Raw genomic sequence first — 11,262 nt, 5'->3', positions numbered from 1 at the left:
GGCGCCATAGGCTTGCCATGGAGTTGACACAGTTTCCGAGGGGCCAGCACACCGAGGGGTATAAGTCAGTTAGGGACCTTCTCCAAAGTGTTTCTGTGCTTTCCATGAGGTGCACCTAACCATTCAGAGGCCAAAGAAACTGGTACTCACGAAATGCCATGACAGTCAGCAGTGTTTGTCACAGTGTTCCCAAAGACGGCTTCATGAGCATCCAAGGACAGCAGCACCATCCACGGGGCTGGCTCTTCCACAGTGCTCTCTGCCTGGCTCTATCAGACCTATAGGACAGCACCATCCTGGGGTCAGAGGGCAGCCGGAATATTCTGTGGAGCTTGCTTTGATCCCTCACCAGGGAGAGAACCTAAGGCTGGAGGATCAGCTGAGTTGCTCATTAGGAGCTGCTTCCTGGGTGTTCAGCACAGGAACTACCATATAAGAGCTTCTTCCATCTTCTTAACAGGCTTTTATTTTAAAATATATGTAGATTTTAAAACTATACAGCAATTAGTTCTATAAATAATCAGACCGGAGCTGGAGAGGTGAGTTAGCTGTTCAAAGCATTGACTGTTCTTCCGGAGCTCAGTTTCTAGCACGCACGTGGCAGTTCATAACCATTTGGAATTCTAGATGAGGAGGGATGAGGGAAGACCTGACTCCCTCTCTTTTGACCTCCACTGATACCAGGCATGCAATTGCTACTCAGGCATACATGCAGACAAAACACTCATATACAAAAAAATAATAAATAATAAAAATAATCATACCAAGGCAATTTTATTGGCAATCTTGCCCCAAACAGACTGGGTAAAATTAGATGTAGCCCTTCTCAAGCTGTCAAAATTGATTTCAGTTCGGAGGCCGTGCATGCAATTAAAACATACACTAATTGCGTTAAGATGACAAAAGAGAGCTGAAAGAAACCACAGGATTAAGATAATTAATTAAGCAATGTATTTTGCATCCACAGCACTACAGCAAATCTGTGCAGAACCCAGAGTAGTAGGGTACAAGGAGGCTGGACATCTAAGTGGATGCAGTGGGGACAGGAAGCGGCTGTGACCAGCTAGAGCTTTGATTAGGGCTTTCCCCTTCTCTGCCTTCTCTGCCTCTCCTTCCTTGCCAGGAGAGCTTCTTGGGGGCGTCTGTGGTTTTGAAGGTCAAGGCTAACTCCTCCCTCTTCCCCACACACAAAGGGTGGCTGGAAGCCACTGCAGAAATGGAGCCTAAAGCTTTAAACACAAGCGGCCTTAACCTTATCCTGCTCGTCCACTCGAATCTGTAACTTAATAACATCACGAGGCGCCCCACCCACCAGTCAAGTTCCAACCCCAAGTTTCTGTGATTCTCATAAGGATCCACACCTTCTTCTGATAGAGCCAGGCTAGAACTGACCGCTTCTGGGAGGGCAGCACAGACTCCATCAGCCTCAGGTCTCCTCCAAGCTGGCCCCCAACTCACTATGTCCTCCTCAGGGAGGATGACCCTGAATTTTTGGTTCTCCTCCCCCACCTCCCACGTGTTAATGAGTTTCTTTTGGGGAAACCTTCTGGAGTTAGAAAGTGATAATGGTTCCACAGATTTGTAAATTTATAAAAGACTATGAGGTTATGCGTGCTAAGGAAGTGAAGCGTATGCTATATAAATTGTAATTAAAGAGCTAGCTCCAGGACAGGCTCTAAAGCTGCAGAGAAACCCTGTCTCGAAAAACCAAAAAAAAAAAAAAAATTGTAATTAAAGTTGAGGTATACAACAGTTGTATTGCTTGGGCAGTCTGTGGGGCCACTGGCACTGGGACCATGATTTATCCCTAGTGATTTAACTGGCTTTTTGGAGCCCATTCTTTATGGAGGAATACCTTGCTTAGCCTAGATATAGCAGGGAGGGCCTTGGTCCTGCCTCAAAGTTATGTGACAGACTTTGTAGACTCCCCATGAGAAGTCTTATCCTCTCTGAGGAGTAGATGGGGGAGTGGAGGAGGAGAAGGGGGGAGCAGGAGGAGGGAACGGGTGGGATTAGTATGTAAAATGAAAAAAAGATTGTTTTTAAAAGAAAATAAAATTTAAAAAGTTGTAATATACATTCATACACACACACACACACACGTTTCTCAGATAGGAAAAGTATCCATGGCCTGCCACACCAACTCCAGTGTCGTCTTTGTGACATGACATAAGTCATTATGCTGGACAGGAGCTATGTGTCCTATGGGACTAGGCTTCCTGGAGGTCAATGGCAGATGGCCCAGTATTAGCCACCGCTGAGGCATAGACGGGTTTCTCGAGTAGCTGGCTATGCAGGATATGGGCTTTGCACAATCTCTTTTATAATAATGAATAGTCTTTATATATACAAGACAAAGATTATCTCTTCACAGTATGGGAATGTATAAGACTACAGCAGAACCTTTGTCATACACGGGGAGTATGATGAGCAAGGGAATAGATGGGTTAATGTTGATGGACAAAGACTGTTATATCATACTTTGAACTTTATGAATAGGCTTGCTAGATCCCAATCCCCATGGTGTTTGCTGCATAAGAAGGTACTAAAAAGTGTATTTCAACAGGTACAGAGAGCTGAGTAGGCATATTTGGTCACTAGATGATATGAAGAAAGGGCCATGATAGCGATAATGAGACAGAAACTCTCTATTCATAAGATGAAACCACTTGTCTGAGGTTTACGTTCCCAAGGATAAGATTTCCTCTTCTAAGGGTGCTTTATGTCTAACACCTGTCCCTGATAATATACTTTTCTTAAATATTGCTGATGTGACTAAAAGAAGCTTTCATACTGTGCCAACCAATGATATATGACCTTCTGATTTGTTCTTTGTTTGAATACTATATAATGAAAACATGAATTCAGTAAAATCGCAGCAGATTCCAACCACTCTCTTGTGTGTTGTGTCTGTCTGTCATTCGCCAAACTTGTGCCTTTCTGTTACCAAGACCCTGCTTCTCCCACGGTCTGAGTGGCTCCCCTGAGCCGGTCCGTGGCAAGGGCCCCAAGTGATAGACTGAGTCCCAGGAAGAATGCTGTTACTGTAAGCAGAACCCCAGGATTTACTGTGACCTACTACTTTCAGATGACTCTCAAAACTACACTTTATTTAGAGAGCTGGCTGTCTGAGAAGACGGTGGGTTACTTAAACTGGAAGATTATTTAATGTTAACATCTTCAGAATCTGTCTTTGACTTCATTTCTAGTTGACAGACTACATAGGGCCGTGGTTCTCAACCTGTGGGCCTCAACCCTCACAGGGTTTGCATATTAGATATTTACATTACAATTCATAACAGTAGCAAATTTACAGTCATGGAGTAGCAATGAAATAATTTTATGATTGGGACTTACTGATGATTCCTTATGATTGAGGACTGTATTAAAGGGTCTCAGCATTAGGAAGGTTGAGAACCACTGACACAGAAAGGGCCAGGAGACAGAGTGGGTCTTTCCTTCAGGTCGGGGGTCAGCTGAGACTTGTGATGTCTGAATCTTTCTCCCTACCATCCCTTCACTCCTGGCTCCTTCTGTGAATGTGTGGGCCAAGACACTTCTCAAAATGCAGAGTCAATTAATTCTGCTGGTATCAACCTTGTACCCTTCCGGGCATGTGGGCTGGCAGAAGAAAACAAACCATCAACGGTGTGCACAGTACTAAGCTAGTGTGATAACAAGCACATGCCGATTCCTTTTATAAGAGAAGTGTGTCTCTTTAATGCAGAATATGGTAATGGCTCCAGTCCTTCCCTTTGTCCCTTAACAATGTCACGGAGAGAACAAAATGTCAAAGAAGGATTTTGACTTCAACATGGTCTAATTCACCAATAGCCATTTCTAAATCCCTGGAGATAAAACCTCTTCCCCTGCTATTTTTCCCTCTTCATTTTAAAAATAATTTTATTTTAGATTATATGTCTGTGTGTGTCTTTGTGGGGTATGTTCACATGAGTGCAGGTGCCCATGTAAGCCAGAATAAGGTGTTAGATTCCCCTGAAACTGCAGGTACAGCTGGTTGTGAGCCAGTCAGTGTGGGTGTTAGGAAGTGAAGTCTCCTGGGAGAGCAGCCAGTGCTCTTAACCTCTGAGTCATCTCTCAGCCCCAGAATATTTTCTTTCTTTCTTTCTTTCTTTCTTTCTTTCTTTCTTTCTTTCTTTCTTTCTTTCTTCCTTCCTTCCTTCCTTCCTTCCTTCCTTCCTTCCTTTCTTTCTGGTTTTTTTGTTTTGTTTTGTTTTGTTTTTTGGTTTGTTTTTTGAGACAGGCTTTCTTTGTAACTTTGGAGTCTGTCCTGGAACTAGCTCTTGTAGACCAGGCTGGCCTCGAACTCACAAAGATCTGTCTGCCTCTGCCTCTCGAGTGCTGGGATTAAAGGTGTGCGCCACTACTGCTCAGCTCCCAGAACATTCCTTATACATATTAAGTCTGTGCTCTTTCCTACTACTCCAAATAATTTCTATCAATGTTGAATTTAATTAGAATAGAATTTATACAAGTCAGGAGATGCCTTTAATATTTCGATATCTGGTTTTACTCAATAACTTTGAGATGGCAACGAGCATATTTGAGAATGACACAACTGGTCTTGTACTTATTTCTGCCTCCTTGTTTTTCCATTACCATCTGAAGAGGGTGTGTGTGTGTGTGTGTGTGTGTGTGTGTGTGCTAATCTTTTAAAAATATTTTACATCACTTTGTTTATTGTGTATGTGTGTATCCGTGTTTGCTTGCATGTGTGTCTGTGCACCATGTGCATGCTTGGTGTCCATGGAGGCCATAGAGGACTTCAGATCCTGCTGGTGACCACAAGTGTTGTACAGTGAGAGAAGAGCTGGCAAAATCACTAGGCTATACCCAATTTGCAAAGCTTTGGGAACCTGCATTTTGAATAGCCTCTATCATTCTGTAAACCTTGTGAAGCCATGGTGTTCCTCTCTTTTCATAGTGGAGTTCATCCCAAAATACCTCAGCAGTGTATTAATTATTGGGCATAACTCCCAGATGTACTGTTATACTGGGTGACTTTTCCTTTGGCCATATAATCTTGATATGTAGAATATATACTGGGTGCCTTGAATTCTGGAAAAGGCCCTGGAGAAAGAAAATGTTTCTCACTCAGGCATCAGCAGGAACAAAGCCGCCACTTGGGAAGCTGGAAAAGCCAGGCTCTGGATTTTATACTACCTGCACCACCGGAGTTTCCCTTTGATCCCGCCACCTTAGATGTTATCTCTAGGGCTAAGAGATTCCATTCCCTTAATTCAGCTAGCAAGACTCCCATACAAACTCTAACTGACCACACAAATGTAGTCAGCACGCAACCCCTTTTTCTTATTCTTAGAATTCTGCACTGATACAAAGCCCCATACTAAACCTCCAGGTATCGACAGGAGGTTTCACAGCCATGCCCCCTCGGAGGCAGTAATAACACAACCAGCGCCTACTTTACTCATCCTGTTAGCCCTAAGAAATGCATGCTTGATATTACTGTTATCTACCAGAGAGTTGTTAACTATGTCTGTGTGGGCATATAAACTGGAAAACTTGTGGGATGGGAAGAACAGTGAGGAACATCGAAAGGGAGACATCAAGAGCGCGTTAGAGAGGGCATAGAAAGAATAATGGGGCATTATAAGAAGACTTATGTGAGCTAATTTATTTACCCTCAGATATCTTTAGCCAGTTTTCGCCTGTTATAGTGGCCCTTCTGAGTCCTGAGAGGCTTAAGGGAGTTAACTCCCCAACATAAACCTCAATAAGATCCCCTGGAACTGGATATTTATGTGCCAACATGTGCATGCTGGGAAACAGACGTGGATCTTCTGCAAGCACAGCTAATGGTTTTAACTCCTGAGCTATTCTCCAACCCAAATGTGTGTTGTGTGTTTAGAGACGGTTGCTATGAGGACTGGGACTGATTGCTCGGTCACATCTCTTTCTTTCTCCTGGTCCACATTAAGCAACACTTTGTGTGCATGAAAGTGAGTCAGATTCAAAGAGATTCAAAGGTGTGTTTGTTCATACGAACAGGAAAACTGTACTTAAGTGGTCTTCCCACTGATGCAGAATTAGGTCACTACTCAAATTAGGTGTTTTATGTGCTGTCTTTTTTCCTGTCTCCTGAGATCATTCATGAAGCAAACTCCTCGGGGAGGGGGTAGGCCAGGCTAATTTCCTTGGAGTGTTAGAAATGTCTTGGCCTTGAAGGAGAGGCTCTCTTCAGTTTCTTGTTTCAGTTTCAGGACTTGCAAGTCAGACCTTCCCTCTGTTCAGAAACCTTGAATTGTATAGAATCTTGGGATCTACTGGGGAAACGGCTCTTACCATGCGAGCACGAGGATGTGAGTTCCAGTCCATCCCGAAAGCCCAAGATGGATGCCTGGGGAGTTGGGGCTTCCTTGAGCTAGACCTGTTCTCACCTGCTTAAACAAATGTGTGCAACCATAGAACTTTCTAACTCCAGAAGGAAACACTAAACTCATTAACATATAGGAGGTGGGGGCAGGAGGGCCAGAAATTCAGGGTCATCTTCTCTGCGGATATAGTGAGTTGGTGGCCAGCTTGGGTGAGACCTGAGGCTGGTGGGGGCTCTTTGGAGTCTGTGCCTCCCTCCCAGAGCTGTTCTCTTTTCCAAAATTTCAAACAAAATCCTAACTACCTCATTTTTTTGTGTTGTCATTGCTGTGGTTGTTATTCTTATTTGTGTATGTGTGTGCACATGCACAGCTTGTACAGGTCAGGAGAGCACACTTGGAAGTCCACTCTTCTTCTCCCATGTGACCACAGCCACCCAACATCGGGCAAGTGCGCTTACCGTCAGAATCGTGTTGCTGGCCCCAACCACTAAATTTCTGTTCCTTGGAAACTGACAGACAGAATGAAAGGAATGGGAAAATGGGAAATGTAGAAGAGGGACAAACAATCATTCTGAAAGGAGATGCCATGCGGATGCCAAATGTCCTGCACACATCCTCCCAGGAATGGCACTGCCCTTGGCACAGTTGCTCAAGCCCCTGGGTAAACATCCTCGAGTTTACCCTCATCACTCACATTCAGCCCAGCAGTTCGCTCAGTGCCCCCTGGTTCTGCCCTCAAGACGCATGGTCCACTTTCCACAACCCCAGCCCCCCCCCCCCACCTCCTCACTGCCTCTTCATCCTGTCCATCCCCAAACCCCGTATCCTCTCAATAGGACGGACTCCAGCACTCCGCGATCAAAGGCTTAGCGATAACATCCACTGCTGTTAGAGTTTGTTTCTGAGCCCACATGGCCCCGAGTCCTTTCTCCAGTCTCAGTTTGAAACACTACATCCTCATCTGCTGTGGTGAAGGAGCAGTCCTGACCTTTTTCCTTTTCAGAATAAGCCATGCTTTTTCTTTCAGAGACAAGGTCCCACGATCTGAGGCTGGCCTTCACCCATTACATAGTCAAGGGCTTGGACTCCGATTCTCCTCCTTGCACCTCCCGAGTTCTGGAATTCAAAGTGTTTGCCATTACACCTGGCTTATGTAGTGCCGTGAAGCGTACCTAGGCTGCGCTTGTCTTTCCTAGGAGACAGTAGGTGTTCCTTTGCTGTGGCAGAGAGCCTTAGCACACCCTAGAAGTCCTTAGTTTGTCGTGCTATGTTATGTGACACTAAGACTAGAAGACATGAACAAATTTTGTTTTAGTTTTCATTTCATTTATTTATTTGCGTGTTTGTGAACAAGCGTGCACACATGCGTGCCTAGCACACAGGTACAGCTCAGAGGACAATGCTTAGAAGTGTGTCCCCTCCTTCTACCAAATGGGTCCTGAGGATCCAACATCAGATCAACACTCCAGGCAACTTCTCTTCCTCCATCACTTTATGCTGGTCACAGTGGCCTCCTTTACTTGACCACTTTCTCCCTCTTGGTGGCGGCTCTACCTTCAGGCATTGGGAAGGGCTGAGGGGTAGGGGCAGGCCTGCAACAAGATTGCATCACGGAGCAATCCCCCCAGCCCCTAACTACCCTGTTCACTGGAAACTGATAAATAGAATGAGAGGCCAGAGAAAGTGAGAAACGGGTGAGTAGTACAAACAGCCGCACTGACTGGGGGTTGTTTAACGTTACCCTCTGCCTGTGCCCACATGAATGAAGGCGGTGACATTAACTGCCACTAGATGGCAGTATGCGGTCAGAAGTCCTTGGGACAGGTGTTTATGGTCCGCTCATTTGGTTTCGGTATGTGTTGGGGGCTGGGGTGCGATCCTTAGAGGATGGAGATAGAATTTTTTTTTTACATTAAAAAGAAAATTTAATTACTCTTCCAAAAGGGCTTAAAAATCAAGGAAATCCTAGCGTTTTTCAAGAAGCAGAAAGAGAATAGGCAACAGTGGGATTTTCCCATGAGCACTCTCTTCTTTCTGGCCTCTCTCCTAGTCAGGTCCCAGGAGACGCTCATGTCAGCGCACCTCGCGTTTCTCTTGCTGTCCAAGTCCTTTATCGCTTTTTCTCACGGCTCTACTGTTTGTTGCTAGGCAGTGATTGTAAAGGAGCAACAGTCTGAAGTGTTTGCGTCTGTTGAACTTTCCACATTGGACTGACATAACAAGCCGAGCTTGGAGTCGCCTCGCCAGGGCTAGGGCTACCCACTCCTCGCATCTCCTTCTGATGAGACTAACACGACCATTTCTCGTGGAGCAGACTGTTTCCCTCACTTCATCCTCGGGAAAACCCTGTGTTATAGACCAGTGGAGCTGTCTGGAATGCGCAGCAGGAGACTGTAATATTCCTATAAAGGCCTGCAAAACAAATAAAAGTAGTGTGTGTGTGTGTGTGTGTGTGTGTGTGGTATGTAACTAAAATACATTACATATATGCATAAAATGATTAAAGAATTTAAACTACTTTAAAAGGAAATGAAACAGATATGTGCCAAAGCAAAGACTGCAAGTGAAAAAAGTACCATGGAAAGGGGGTTAAAGCCGCAGGTGGCGGTGGACGCAGGGCTGATGTCTGCACTGCCCACTTGGCACCAACCAGGTAAGTGACACGAAGAACGCTGTTCACGGGCTTGCCAGACGTCTGGACTTGACCAATCCAAGCCCAGGTGTTTGTCTAGAATGGATGTGACCCAGGGGTGGGAGTGTTAAAACAGAGTCCTTGCCAGTGCTGTTAGTGTCCTGCGCCCCTCTGCTTTGAATGTCAGTAAGGGAGCTGGTTTCCCAAAAAAGCACTAGAGACTAAAATAACAGAAGGAAATGGGGTGCATTTGTGGAAAAAGTAACCTGGTTCAGAAGATGAGGGGCTATGGAATTCATGTAACTTATGAAGCTGCTCCCCCAAACATGCCCGAGATTCATTCCTTAAAGAAGAAACCAAAAAGAAAATCGTTTCCAGAGCATATTAGGAATCCCATTGGTGGTGGCATCCCCAAAGACCGCAGTTATTTTAAATAGAAAATGACAGTAGATGAAGAAAGGACCAACTGTTCAGCTCCAAAATAGCAAAGTCGTTTATGCCAAGTGACCAGATGGGCAACCTGCAAAACTGCAAGCATGCATTTATTTGCTTATTTATTTATTTATTCAGGATCTTGCTTGGTGGCTTAGGCTGGCCAGATTTACTCGGTGGGTCCCTCTGGCCTCAGACTCGAAGCATCCGTCCTGCCTCAGTCTCCCGAATGCTGAGATTACAGTTACGTGCTACCACACCCTGTGAGCAGTCTGTGCAGCCCTTCACAGTGGGCTCTTTCTTTTGTAATTCAGTAAATGAAGTTGTCCACTGAAGATTGGTCCATTGCTGCCCAAAGAGGTTGAAATAGAAAGAGAAAAAGCTGTTTAAGAAGCTCAATTATGAAATGATTTTCAGTGAATCAAAAAGCAAAGGAAAAAATCTAAGTCTGCATAATCTAAAAAAATTAGTGGCTGTTTTGTAAGGTAAAGTTTATTCACCAGAAAGGAAGGACTCATTTGCTGCCTAGGGTGAGGTGTTGAAGCTGGACATGGTGGTGTCTGCCTTACAGATGCCTGCCCTATGTTCCTTAGCACATTTTTAAGTGAACACAAATGAGAAAGTATGGGCAATTTAAGCAACATCTCTCAAATTGGAAAAACCATAGAATGAAGAAAGAAGAGCAGGGATGAAAATAGATGCTGGGGTATGGGAAAGGAGCTGGGGTAGCAGCTGACCAGACTGGTGGAGAGGAAGCAAGCACCTCCTACACCCACAAGTGCTGTTGCAAAGGCTTCCAGAGGGTCCTAGGTACCCTGTGGACTCAGAGCAGAGGGTCCTAGGTATCCCGTGGACTCAGAGCAGAGGGCCCTAGGTATCCCGTGGACTCAGAACAGAGGGTCCTAGGTATCCCGTGGACTCATAGCAGAGGGCCCTAGGTATCCCGTGGACTCAGAACAGAGGGCCCTAGGTATCCCGTGGACTCAGAGCAGCTGTTGGAGGCACACAGAACTGGAACCATGAGCCGGCTCTCTAATGCTGCCCTCTTACTGCCCTGATGTTGACAGTCAGGGTGAGACATATCGAGTCTCTCTAAGGTGCGTCCTTGACAAGGGGGTGACAGGTGCACTCAGGACATCACCTGAAAACCTCAAATACATCTCAGGACTCCGATTTCCATGATAACAAATAAGCTGCTAATAACTTCTGGTCAGGCATTGCAGAGTGTGGGAGTTTGAATGTAACTGGCCCCCATAATCTCATAGGGAGTTACACTATTAGGAGGTGTGGCTTTGTTAGAGTGGGTATGGCCTTGTGGGAGGAAGTGTGTCACTGTGGGGGTGGGCTTAGAGATTTCCTATACTCAGAATACTGCCTAGTGTCTCAGTTGACTTCCTGTTGCCTGCAAGATGTAGGACTCTCAGCTATTTCTCCAGTACAACTTCTGCCTGCCTGCCACCATGCTCCCCACCACAATGGACTGAACCACTGAAACCCCATGAGCAACCCCAATTACATGTTTCCCTTCTAAGAGTTGCTGTGGTCATGGTGTCTTTTCACAGCAGTAGAAACCCTAGCTAAGACACGGAGCATGTACGCCATCCCAGAACTCAGGGGGTTGAGGGAGGAGAATCCCAAATCTGGAAATAACTCAGGCTATTTAGTGAGTACCAGACAAGGCAGGACTGCAGGGCAAGATTCTGTCTCAAAAATGAAAATAATTCACACATACCACACACACACACACCTACACACACACACACACACACACACACACACACACACACACACACACCTACACACATATGGTGTGGGATATTTGTTCGCACCAACACTCCAGGA

This window comes from Arvicola amphibius, chromosome 2, assembly GCF_903992535.2.
Source record: "Arvicola amphibius chromosome 2, mArvAmp1.2, whole genome shotgun sequence".
NCBI classification, from domain to species: domain Eukaryota; kingdom Metazoa; phylum Chordata; class Mammalia; order Rodentia; family Cricetidae; genus Arvicola; species Arvicola amphibius.
Note: the sequence above shows the minus strand (reverse complement) of the source record.